We start from the raw sequence: 12,990 nt of genomic DNA, 5'->3' as shown, positions 1-12,990 counted from the left end.
TGACGTGGTGCCTGAGCTTTCCCATTTGGCCAGATGCGGTGACTAACCTTTCCAGTTGTGATTTTATCTTAGCTGTGAGCTAGCTGGTGAGTGCTGGGTGTTTCTATGTGTTGTATTACTTTTTATTTGTAATCTCCCTTGGTTCTTTCACCCATTCCGGACTGGGGTTAACTGCCTGTGGCTCTGGTGACATCACAGCTTTTTGGAGTGCTATTTAGCACCCAGGGCTGGATGTTGCTGAGTCACAGGATGTGTACCTGATCCGGTCTTGGAGTGCAGTTCCCTTCCATGTTTTGTATTTTCTATGGGTGATTACAGCCACCTGTGCACCCCTTCTTTGTTCTCAGTTTGTTTGGCTCTGTGAGCTCGCATGATGGTGTGCCTGTGTTAGGGACTCAGGCTATGTAAAGGTCCTTGACGTGGTGCCTGAGCTTTCCCATTTGGCCAGATGCGGTGACTAACCTTTCCAGTTGTGATTTTATCTTAGCTGTGAGCTAGCTGGTGAGTGCTGGGTGTTTCTATGTGTTGTATTACTTTTTATTTGTAATCTCCCTTGGTTCTTGCACCCATTCCGGACTGGGGTTAACTGCCTGTGGCTCTGGTGACATCACAGCTTTTTTGGAGTGCTATTTAGCACCCAGGGCTGGATGTTGCTGAGTCACAGGATGTGTACCTGATCCGGTCTTGGAGTGCAGTTCCCTTCCATGTTTTGTATTTTCTATGGGTGATTACAGCCACCTGTGCACCCCTTCTTTGTTCTCAGTTTGTTTGGCTCTGTGAGCTCGCATGATGGTGTGCCTGTGTTAGGGACTCAGGCTATGGAAAGGACCTTGACGTGGTGCCTGAGCTTTCCCATTTGGCCAGATGCGGTGACTAACCTTTCCAGTTGTGATTTTATCTTAGCTGTGAGCTAGCTGGTGAGTGCTGGGTGTTTCTATGTGTTGTATTACTTTTTATTTGTAATCTCCCTTGGTTCTTGTACCCATTCCGGACTGGGGTTAACTGCCTGTGGCTCTGGTGACATCACAGCTTTTTTGGAGTGCTATTTAGCACCCAGGGCTGGATGTTGCTGAGTCACAGGATGTGTACCTGATCCGGTCTTGGAGTGCAGTTCCCTTCCATGTTTTGTATTTTCTATGGGTGATTAAAGCCACCTGTGCACCCCTTCTTTGTTCTCAGTTTGTTTGGCTCTGTGAGCTCGCATGATGGTGTGCCTGTGTTAGGGACTCAGGCTATGGAAAGGTCCTTGACGTGGTGCCTGAGCTTTCCCATTTGGCCAGATGCGGTGACTAACCTTTCCAGTTGTGATTTTATCTTAGCTGTGAGCTAGCTGGTGAGTGCTGGGTGTTTCTATGTGTTGTTTTACTTTTTATTTGTAATCTCCCTTGGTTCTTGCACCCATTCCGGACTGGGGTTAACTGCCTGTGGCTCTGGTGACATCACAGCTTTTTTGGAGTGCTATTTAGCACCCAGGGCTGGATGTTGCTGAGTCACAGGATGTGTACCTGATCCGGTGTTGGAGTGCAGTTCCCTTCCATGTTTTGTATTTTCTATGGGTGATTAAAGCCACCTGTGCACCCCTTCTTTGTTCTCAGTTTGTTTGGCTCTGTGAGCTCGCATGATGGTGTGCCTGTGTTAGGGACTCAGGCTATGGAAAGGACCTTGACGTGGTGCCTGAGCTTTCCCATTTGGCCAGATGCGGTGACTAACCTTTCCAGTTGTGATTTTATCTTAGCTGTGAGCTAGCTGGTGAGTGCTGGGTGTTTCTATGTGTTGTTTTACTTTTTATTTGTAATCTCCCTTGGTTCTTGCACCCATTCCGGACTGGGGTTAACTGCCTGTGGCTCTGGTGACATCACAGCTTTTTTGGAGTGCTATTTAGCACCCAGGGCTGGATGTTGCTGAGTCACAGGATGTGTACCTGATCCGGTCTTGGAGTGCAGTTCCCTTCCATGTTTTGTATTTTCTATGGGTGATTACAGCCACCTGTGCACCCCTTCTTTGTTCTCAGTTTGTTTGGCTCTGTGAGCTCGCATGATGGTGTGCCTGTGTTAGGGACTCAGGCTATGGAAAGGACCTTGACGTGGTGCCTGAGCTTTCCCATTTGGCCAGATGCGGTGACTAACCTTTCCAGTTGTGATTTTATCTTAGCTGTGAGCTAGCTGGTGAGTGCTGGGTGTTTCTATGTGTTGTTTTACTTTTTATTTGTAATCTCCCTTGGTTCTTGCACCCATTCCGGACTGGGGTTAACTGCCTGTGGCTCTGGTGACATCACAGCTTTTTTGGAGTGCTATTTAGCACCCAGGGCTGGATGTTGCTGAGTCACAGGATGTGTACCTGATCCGGTCTTGGAGTGCAGTTCCCTTCCATGTTTTGTATTTTCTATGGGTGATTACAGCCACCTGTGCACCCCTTCTTTGTTCTCAGTTTGTTTGGCTCTGTGAGCTCGCATGATGGTGTGCCTGTGTTAGGGACTCAGGCTATGGAAAGGACCTTGACGTGGTGCCTGAGCTTTCCCATTTGGCCAGATGCGGTGACTAACCTTTCCAGTTGTGATTTTATCTTAGCTGTGAGCTAGCTGGTGAGTGCTGGGTGTTTCTATGTGTTGTATTACTTTTTATTTGTAATCTCCCTTGGTTCTTGTACCCATTCCGGACTGGGGTTAACTGCCTGTGGCTCTGGTGACATCACAACTTTTTTGGAGTGCTATTTAGCACCCAGGGCTGGATGTTGCTGAGTCACAGGATGTGTACCTGATCCGGTCTTGGAGTGCAGTTCCCTTCCATGTTTTGTATTTTCTATGGGTGATTACAGCCACCTGTGCACCCCTTCTTTGTTCTCAGTTTGTTTGGCTCTGTGAGCTCGCATGATGGTGTGCCTGTGTTAGGGACTCAGGCTATGGAAAGGACCTTGACGTGGTGCCTGAGCTTTCCCATTTGGCCAGATGCGGTGACTAACCTTTCCAGTTGTGATTTTATCTTAGCTGTGAGCTAGCTGGTGAGTGCTGGGTGTTTCTATGTGTTGTATTACTTTTTATTTGTAATCTCCCTTGGTTCTTTCACCCATTCCGGACTGGGGTTAACTGCCTGTGGCTCTGGTGACATCACAGCTTTTTGGAGTGCTATTTAGCACCCAGGGCTGGATGTTGCTGAGTCACAGGATGTGTACCTGATCCGGTCTTGGAGTGCAGTTCCCTTCCATGTTTTGTATTTTCTATGGGTGATTACAGCCACCTGTGCACCCCTTCTTTGTTCTCAGTTTGTTTGGCTCTGTGAGCTCGCATGATGGTGTGCCTGTGTTAGGGACTCAGGCTATGTAAAGGTCCTTGACGTGGTGCCTGAGCTTTCCCATTTGGCCAGATGCGGTGACTAACCTTTCCAGTTGTGATTTTATCTTAGCTGTGAGCTAGCTGGTGAGTGCTGGGTGTTTCTATGTGTTGTATTACTTTTTATTTGTAATCTCCCTTGGTTCTTGCACCCATTCCGGACTGGGGTTAACTGCCTGTGGCTCTGGTGACATCACAGCTTTTTTGGAGTGCTATTTAGCACCCAGGGCTGGATGTTGCTGAGTCACAGGATGTGTACCTGATCCGGTCTTGGAGTGCAGTTCCCTTCCATGTTTTATATATATATATATATATATATATATATATATATATATATATATATATATATATATATATATATAAACATTGGATCCCTTTATAGTTACGTAGATGACAACTTTTAAAAACATATTTATGCTATATTCATATTTAATAAAGGTTTTAACTATGTATTTACTGTAAATATTTCACATTTCAATGTTCTGTACATAGGGAAATATATTCTTAGTAGTGGCGTATTTAGGTTTTTTGCTGCCCTAGGCACTCAACTTTCTGCTGCCCTCTCCCCCTAGGTTTTAGGCTTTTTTTCAGCCACAGTATTTTTTTGGTCATGGTATTGTGACTCCAAGACTTGATTGTGTGTGCAGACGAAATTGATAGCACATTCTGGCTGGCTCTCAGTGATGGGAGTCAGTACATGCTGTACTCACTCACACTGAGAGCTGGAACCAGGAGGGGAGCGATTAGTATGGTCTGTACTAGACAGAGGTGCAGACCAAATGCTCCCGCACTAGACTACCAGGGAGGGAATACTTTTTATTTAATATATTGCAAGATCTGCAATATCCTATATAATAAAAGGCCAGGTATGTTTGTCAGATGCAGTCATGCACAGTAGAGACTGCAGAGACAAACATACCTGGCCTTGAACAGCAGAGGAGTTCGCACAGCGGAAGCTGCCTGTTGGGGGCGCGGCCGGGTGTGCTGTGATGAGGGTGTGGCCAGGCATGATGAGGGGGCATGGTCGACATGTGTAATGGGGCGTGGCCTCGCGGGAGCGCGTGTGAAGGGCGTGGCCGACGGGAGAGACCAAAAGATGTTGGAGAGACCAAAAGAGAGGAGGGAAAGAGAGAAAGCGAGCAAAAGAGGGGGGAAGAGAGAGCAAAAGATAGGGGAGAGAGAGCAAACAAGAGGAGGGAGGGAGAGAGAGAGCAAAAGAGGGGGGGAGAGAGAGCAAAAGAGGGGGGGAAAGAGAGAGAGCAAAAGAGGAGGAGAGACAGAGCAAAAGAGGGGGGGAGAGAGCTAAAGAGAGGAGGAGAGAGAGAGCAAAAGAGAGGGGGGAGAGAGAGAGCTCAAAAGAGAGGGGGAGAGAGAGAGCTTAAAAGAGAGGGGAGAGAGAGATCGCAAAAGAGGGGGAAGAGAGAGCACAAAAGAGAAGGGGGAGAGAGAGCGCAAAAGAGGGAGAGAGAGAGCGCAAAAGAGGGGGGAAAGAGAGAGAGCCAAAGAGGAGGAGAGAGAGCAAGAAAGGGGGGGAGAGAGCAAAAGAGAGGAGGAGAGAGAGAGCAAAAGATAGGGGGGAGAGAGAGAGCTCAAAAGAGAGGGGGAGAGAGAGAGCTTAAAAGAGAGGGGGGAGAGAGAGATCGCAAAAGAGGGGGGAGAGAGAGATCGCAAAAGAGGGGGGAGAGAGAGCGCAAAAGAGAAGGGGGAGAGAGAGCGCAAAAGAGGGAGAGAGAGAGCACAAAAGAGAGGGGGAGAGAGCACAAAAGAGAGGGGGAGAGAGCACAAAAGAGAGGGGAAAAAGTGCAAAAGAGAGGGGGAGAAAGAGCAAAAGAGAGGGGGAGAGAGCGCAAAAGAGGGGAAGAGAGAGCAAAAGAGGGTAGAGAGAAAGCAAAATAGGGGGGGAGAAAGCAAAAGAAAGGGAGAGAGCTCAAAAGAGAGGGGGGAGAGAAAGCACAAAAGAGGGAGAGAGAGAGCGCAAAAGAGGGAGAGAGAGAGCGCAAAAGAGAGGGGGAGAGAGCGCAAAAGAGAGGGGGGAGAGAGTACAAAAGAGAGGGGGAGAGAAAGCAAAAAAAGGGGGATAGAGAGCAAAAGAGAGGGGGAGGGAGAGAGAGTGCAAAAGAGGGGGGAGAGAGAGCAAAAGAGGGGGGAGAGAGAGCAAAAGAGGGGAGAGAGAGAGCAAAATAGGGGAGAGATAGAGCAAAAGAGGGGGAGAGGTCAAAATAGGGTGAGAGAGAGAGCAGAAGAGGGGGGAAGAGAGAGAGAGAGCATGAGCAAAAGAAGGGAGATAGAGCAAAAGAGGTGGGAGAGAGAGAGCAAAAGACCGAGGAGAGAGAGAGCAAAAGAGAGGGAGAGAGAGAGCACAAGAGGGGAGAGAGAGAGCAAAATAGGAGGAGAGAGAGCGCAAAATAGGGGAGAGAGAGAAAGCTCAAAAGAGAGGGGAGAGCACAAAAGAGAGGGGGAGAGAGAGCACAAAAGAGAGTGGGGAGAGAGAGGGAGCAAGGGTTGGAACCGCGGTACTTAAAAAATTGGCCCATGTACACGGGCTTTAGGACTAGTAGTAAATAAAAAGTGAAATTATAGCATGTCCTAACACAGCTTCCTGAAGCGCCCTGGATAAGAAAATTATCAGCACGCCCTAACAAGGCTTCCTGAGCCACCTGCATAAGAAAACTATCAGCGTGCCCTAACACAGCTTTCTGAGCAGCCCTGGATAAGTCAACGGTCCCTAATGCCTCCTCCCCCATTTGGAGATTTATCCGATATCCCAGTTTACCTGTCCAGGGCTGTATGGAGGGGGCATTGGCACCTCCAGTTGTCAGGCTCTCATATGTGACTCACTGGCTGGGTCCCCACAGCTAAATAATACAGTACCTTTAGCTGCAGCATACTGGGATATGTAGATACCAGATTCAGCCTAGCCACAACGATTGTTTACACAAACTTACGTCACATGCAGAGGGTACAATGGAATGGGAAGGGAAATGGCGGCCCTAACATTTACTTGCGTGCTGCAGCAGAGCGGGCTGTGTTGTGACTTTAGAAGTTTGGCCGTGCGGCACAGAATATGGAAATTGTAGAAGAGCAGCTGGGGATTGCACTACACGATGGGTACTCTGGTGCTGTGTATGGACTGGATTAGCAAAGTGGACTTTTTCCACACTCAGTGTAGTTGGAAAAAGCCCACTTTGTTAATCCACACACAGCACCAGAAAACCCGCCGTGTAGTGCAATCCCCAGCTGCTCTTCTACAATTTCCATATTCTGTGTCGCACGGCCAAACTCATAAAGTAAGGTCCATAGCTAATATAATGAGCTTAAGAAGCACTCATGGTTCCCAAGTTAGTTACTCACTTTTAATGAGGGCTCCCGAAACTGCTGAGTCTGACAATTCAATCAAGCTGCAGTGCTGCACCTCCTCCGACCCTAAGGTACTCAAAGATGTGTCTCTCTCTAGTTTATTAAATGCCGCAGTTAACAGAGTAGACAGGAAGAAGGCGTGACCGCTCGGTGGCCCTGTCAAAATTTTAAAAATTTTTTTTTGAAGTCCGGACACATATTCAGTGCAGACTGCAGCGGCCAAGTGCCGCCTCCCAAAATATGTCGTCCTAGGCACCGGCCTTGTTGGCCTATGCATTAATACGCCCCTGATTCTTAGTATTTATAAATAGATATTCCTATATATATCTGTATATACAGTATCTATACTTATACATAAAAAAAATATATATATATATATATATAAATATAAATATATATATATATATATATATATATATATATATATATATATATATATATATATATATTATAAAACATCAGATATACATAGAAATATTTATTTAGGAATAAATAGAAGCTATTCCATTATGTAAAGAACATTAGACAAATAATATTCCTATAGTAATGTCAGGTTAGAGCTAATCAGAATATGCTATGATGTTTTTGCGAAATTGAGGTGTTTTTTTCAAATTTTTCTTCTCCATAAACTTTTATGGGGAATGCAAATTTGCTATGTTGTTTGCGCGATTTTGGGGTGTTAGGTTTTTTTCTCTATTGACTTCTGTGGGGAATACAAATATGCAATAGTGTTTTTGCATGATATTGAGGTGTTAGGTTATGGGCTAATGCGTAAACGCGATTGTGACTTTCAGATTTGAACTTTATTCGCAATTTCAGTTATCGCTAGAGAAAAAATTGTTTGCTTTCAACTTGTAGTCCCAGCGCAACCCGAGTAGCACAAAAATGAAAATCCTAGCGGAGTTTTCACTATAGTAAAAATGCAAAATACCGCTCCACTTGTAATCTAGCCCACAATGTTTTATATATATGTATTTTACTGTATAATGCTATAAAATGTATTTTAAGTCTTGCTGTGATTTTAAAAGTCATGTGTATTTGCTTTTTGGAATTTTTTTGGAAGATTTCATATTTGCATAGAAGACAGTAGCCACGGCTTTCTAGTTTTACAAAAGTGCATTTTTTTTAACTTTGCACTGTTAAAGATGTTTTTTATTGGAATTCACAGGTTTTTTCATATTCTACTTTTATAGCTGAAATAAGTTCACACTGTTCTGAACATGTTAGACTTATAATATTGTGACCGCACTGTAACAAACATGTTTTAAATTAAAAACATGTTTGAAAACTACCAGTGGTCATAAAGTTTATTCAGTCCAAACCTTACCATCCCCTGCCAGGTACACACCTGTTAGATATTGGTTTAAATCCATCCTTGAGTAGCTTGAACAGAGCAAGGAGTCTTAGAGTTTCAACTGAAACATTTCCATCTCTCCTTAACTGAAGCAATAACCTTTGACACAGTATTTAAGGTGTTCTGTGCCTTATGGGCCTACTACATACTACTGCCATCTTGGTTCTACTTCAGCATGAATCTCACTTTCATGATTAATCACTTTGTTTCCAAGACTACATGCTGGTTGACCACCTCTCAGAGTCGGTACCCTTCTTGACCCTCTCTCTCTGACGCAACCTCTGCCACAGGCTGTAACTCACCCATTTTCCCTCTCATTGAACAAGGATCAATACGGAGTTAAATTCTTCTCACTACTCTGTAGACCTGACCGAGCTACTGCTACTGGCTATCCCTCTATCTTTCTACACAAGCATAAACTTATCAAGCACAGTAAGATCCGCCTTGGGTTGGTCTGCCAACATAATTTATATTTTTAATATTGTCAAAATTATTGACAGACTTGCAATTAATCCTTTTTGATGTCACAGCATCACACTAACATAAGAAAACCCATTTTTGGAATGTTTATACATTATGGACTAGATTACAAGTGCTGCACAATCTTTAGTGCACAGTAGGTTGTCTTTCGCTTGACCCTATGCAAAGAATAATGTTAATATGGTATAAAAATTGGATGGTTAGGTACAAAGCATCTTAACATGGCTGAAACTTTTTTTAGGTTGCCCTATACTTTTAGTAGATTGTGTAGACTCTGCAGAGGACTCTATTAAGACATTCATTGCACTGGCATTGTGAGTTAAGTGTTGCCCTTGAGCACAATCCAAAATACCACTCTAAAATTAAGAGCTTTTTAAGACCTGAAGTTAAACTATTATTATTATTAATTATAGCTCAAAACAACATGAAACACTCTACAACTCATAAACCATTGGCTTAGCGCACCTTCAGCTTAACACTCAAGGGATATCCAACATGAATTTTACTCCGTACAAGTCTGTTATGTGAGGGATTTTGCGCACCTGTGCCATTTGAAATGCAGATTTTAGTTTAGATTATTACTTGAGCAAAAAAGTAATCTTTGGAAGTGTAAAAACAAAAATAGAAGCGCTACTTATTGTGCTTGAGATAGCGCTAATATTTGTGTGCTTCACTTGTAATTTAGGCCATGGTATTTGAACAAAACTTTTCCATTCCAAATAAGTGTTTTTTGCCTAAAGACACCCAAGATCCATGTTGATTCAACCCATGGTTTCCAAAACATTTTATCTATTTGGGAAAATGTAATATGACTAAAGTTTTCTTACATATATTGTATAATTTAAACGTCAACAGTTTTTGTTTAAAGGGACATGAAGCACACATTTTTTTCTTTCATGATTCAGGTACAGAATAAAAATTGACACAACTTTCCAGTTTACTTCTATTATTTGCTTCATTTTCTTGGTTTCCTTTGTTGAAGGAACAGCAATGCATTACTTGGAATAGTTGAATGCATTGGGTGAGCCAATAACATGAGGCATATTAGTGCAACCACCAATCAGCAGCTCCTGAGCCTTCCTAGTTATCCCTTTTCAACAAAAGGTACCAAGAAAACAATCCAATGTAGACAATGGACCATTTTTGGGTTATTTGTTTACTGAGCATGAGCAAGTATGTTACGAGAAGTACAAGAAACATAAGCAAGGAAAACTCAAGAATTTATTTCTAATAGATTTAAGCATGTAGTACTGGCATGTCTGTCTGATATGTTAGAAGTTTTTTGTTGGTTTAAATGTTAGCTGAGTACGACTATTTTATACAACCAACAAGAAAAGTAAACAAAGAAAATATGTTTTTTTTTCCAATAGAGTGCACAAAAAAATCAGAATAGAATAGCCGGAAAATTTTCTATTTATTTATTTTTACTATTTGAAGAAATATAGAAAAAATTGAATAGTAAAAAAACCCCTAAAGGCTAAAATGTTCCATCAAGATGCTAAAAAAGTCCAAACATTTTCACCAAAATCTTTCATAAAAGTGTTTTATGGGAATACTGATGTATAGAAATGTCAACATAGTGTGAAAGTACATGAAAAATACACATTGGCCCCATGTAAGAAGGGACAGGTGGAAAAGGTTCAATGCCTGCATACATTGCAAATGTATGTGCTTGTACAGCCCTTCTACCTGCTCTAATCCAGTCATTTGCACGAGGGATAGTTTAAGTCCGCCATGATGACTAACGAAGTAGATGTTTTAAGTTGGCTGCTTCTTTACTTGTGGGTGCAACTCAAGGGCACCAAAGCTTCAACACAGCTCTGTAAACAGAGTCAACAACATAACACATTTACTCAGTTTCCTGCCCCTGAATTGTTTCCTTCTTAGAAGCAAGAAATACAGATATGGTGCAACATATCAATGATTTGTATCTAAGGTATATTTCAGTGTCTCAATTTGTGATGAAAGTAGAAAGCTGTTTTAAAACAGTTATTTTTGAGGAATAGTTAGTAGAAAAAAATAATAACAGGTACCAGCAATGCAAATAAGTGTTACAAAAACATACGGCTAGATTACGAGTTGTGTGTTAGGCTGAAAAAGCACCGTTAAGAGGTCCTAACGCTGCTTTTTTACGCCCGCTGCTATTACGAGTCTTGAAGGTTTAGGGGCAACGCACACTTCTTTGGCCTTACCGCAAAATGACTTACGTCATTTTTTCTATGGGACTTCCATAGTGCTGATATTACGAGTCTGTCCTGGGAGGCCAAAAAGTGAGCGGTACAGCCTACCCCGTCAAGACTCCTAACGCATTTAAAAGTCAGTAGTTAAGAATTTTATGGTACAACGCTGTAACATAAAACTCATAACTAAAGTGCTAAAAAAGTAAATTTATGCTTACCTGATAAATTAATTTCTTCTATGATACGAGTCCACGGATTCATCCTTTACTTGTGGGATATTATCCTCCTGCTAACAGGAAGTGGCAAAGAGCACCAAAGCAGAGCTGTCTATATAGCTCCTCCCTTAGCTCCACCCCCCCGACATTCGACCGAAGGTACAGGAAGAAAAAGGAGAAACTAAAAGGTGCAGAGGTGACTGAAGTTTTAATAAAAAAAATATAATCTGTCTAAAATTGACAGGGCGGGCCGTGGACTCGTCGTATCATAGAAGAAATTAATTTATCAGGTAAGCATAAATTTACTTTTCTTCTATAAGATACGATGAGTCCACGGATTCATCCTTTACTTGTGAGATAAAATACCAAAGCTACAGGACACGGATGAACAGGAGGGACAAGACAGATGGCTAAACAGAAGGAACCACTGCTTGAAGAACTTTTCTCCCAAAAATAGCCTCCGAAGAAGCAAAAGTATCAAATTTGTCAAATTTGGAAAAAGTATGAAGTGAAGACCAAGTCGCAGCCTTACAAATCTGTAATACTCGAATGTATCGCCCAATGTCAGTCCCTTCGGGATCCATCCCTCATTCATCTTACAAATCTGTTCAACAGAAGCATAATTTTTAAAAGCCCATGTGGAAGCCACCGCTCTAGTAGTGATGTTGCAAACTGAAAATTTTCCGTTCGCAAACCGCGAACGACCACAACTGTTCATGAACGGGCGAACCACCATTGACTTCAATAGGCAGGTGAATTTTAAATCCCACAAGGACTCTTTCTGGCCACAATAGTGATGGAAAAGTTGTTTCAACCTGGACTGTGGCATGCCGGAGGGGGATCCATGGCAAAACTCCCACGGAAAATTACATAGTTGATGCAGAGTCTGGTTTTAATCCGTAAAGGGCATAAATCACCTAACATTCCTAAATTGTTTGGAATAACGTGCTTTAAAACATCAGGTATGATGTTGTATCGATCAGGTAGTATAAGGGTTACGCCCGCTTCACAGTGACAGACCAAACTCCCCGTTTAACGCACCGCAAACAACCGCAAACAGTCCATTTGCACAACCACGAGATAGATAGATTTGATAGATAGATAGATACATAGATTAGATAGATCAATAGATGCAATATACATTTGATAGATACGATAGATAGATTTGATAGATTAATAGATAGATTTGATAGATATATAATTTCCCAGACAGAGAATTACAAGACGTGCGGTCTGGGACCCATGGTAAGGTTCCCAGAGGCAGTTGCGGCGCCAGGGGACGTGTATATGGCATGGATTTTCGGAACCGGGAGATGGAAAAAGATGCTTGGTCGGTCCTTCTACTTCAAATTCGGGGCACTGCGCGTGCAATTGTGGCCGGACTTTTAGCTGACAGACATTTGGCCGACGGACATTTGGCCGACGGACATTTGGCCGAAACACAAGTGGCTGTCACAAAACAGTCCGGCCACGAGATAGATTTGATAGATAGATCCATAGATTAGATAGATAGATCAAGAGATGCAATACACATTTGATAGATACGATAGATAGATTTGATAGATATATAATTTCCCAGACAGAGAATTACAAGACGTGCGGTCTGGGACCCATGGTAAGGTTCCCAGAGGCAGTTACGGCGCCAGGGGACGTGTATATGGCATTTATTTTAGGAACCGGGAGATGGAAAAAGATGCTTGGTCGATCCTACTACTTCAAATTTGAAGTAGCAGCGGCCAGAAAAATTGATGTTTGTTTCCCATTGGCGGGTAAGTCACACAAGTCATCCGGCATTCGAAGATAAAATACAGCAGCATGTGGACCATTTTTAGCTCATCTCATCAGGCCTTTTTTACTCGAATGTATCGCCCAATGTCAGTCCCTTCGGGATCCATCCCTCATTCATCTTACAAATCTGTTCAACAGAAGCATAATTTTTAAAAGCCCATGTGGAAGCCACCGCTCTAGTAGTGATGTTGCAAACTGAAAATTTTCCGTTCGCAAACGGCGAACGACCACAACTGTTCATGAACGGGCGAACCACCATTGACTTCAATAGGCAGGTGAATTTGATAGATA

This window comes from Bombina bombina, chromosome 4, assembly GCF_027579735.1.
Source record: "Bombina bombina isolate aBomBom1 chromosome 4, aBomBom1.pri, whole genome shotgun sequence".
In the NCBI taxonomy this organism is placed as follows: Eukaryota; Metazoa; Chordata; class Amphibia; order Anura; family Bombinatoridae; genus Bombina; species Bombina bombina.
This window is presented reverse-complemented; position numbering follows the sequence as displayed.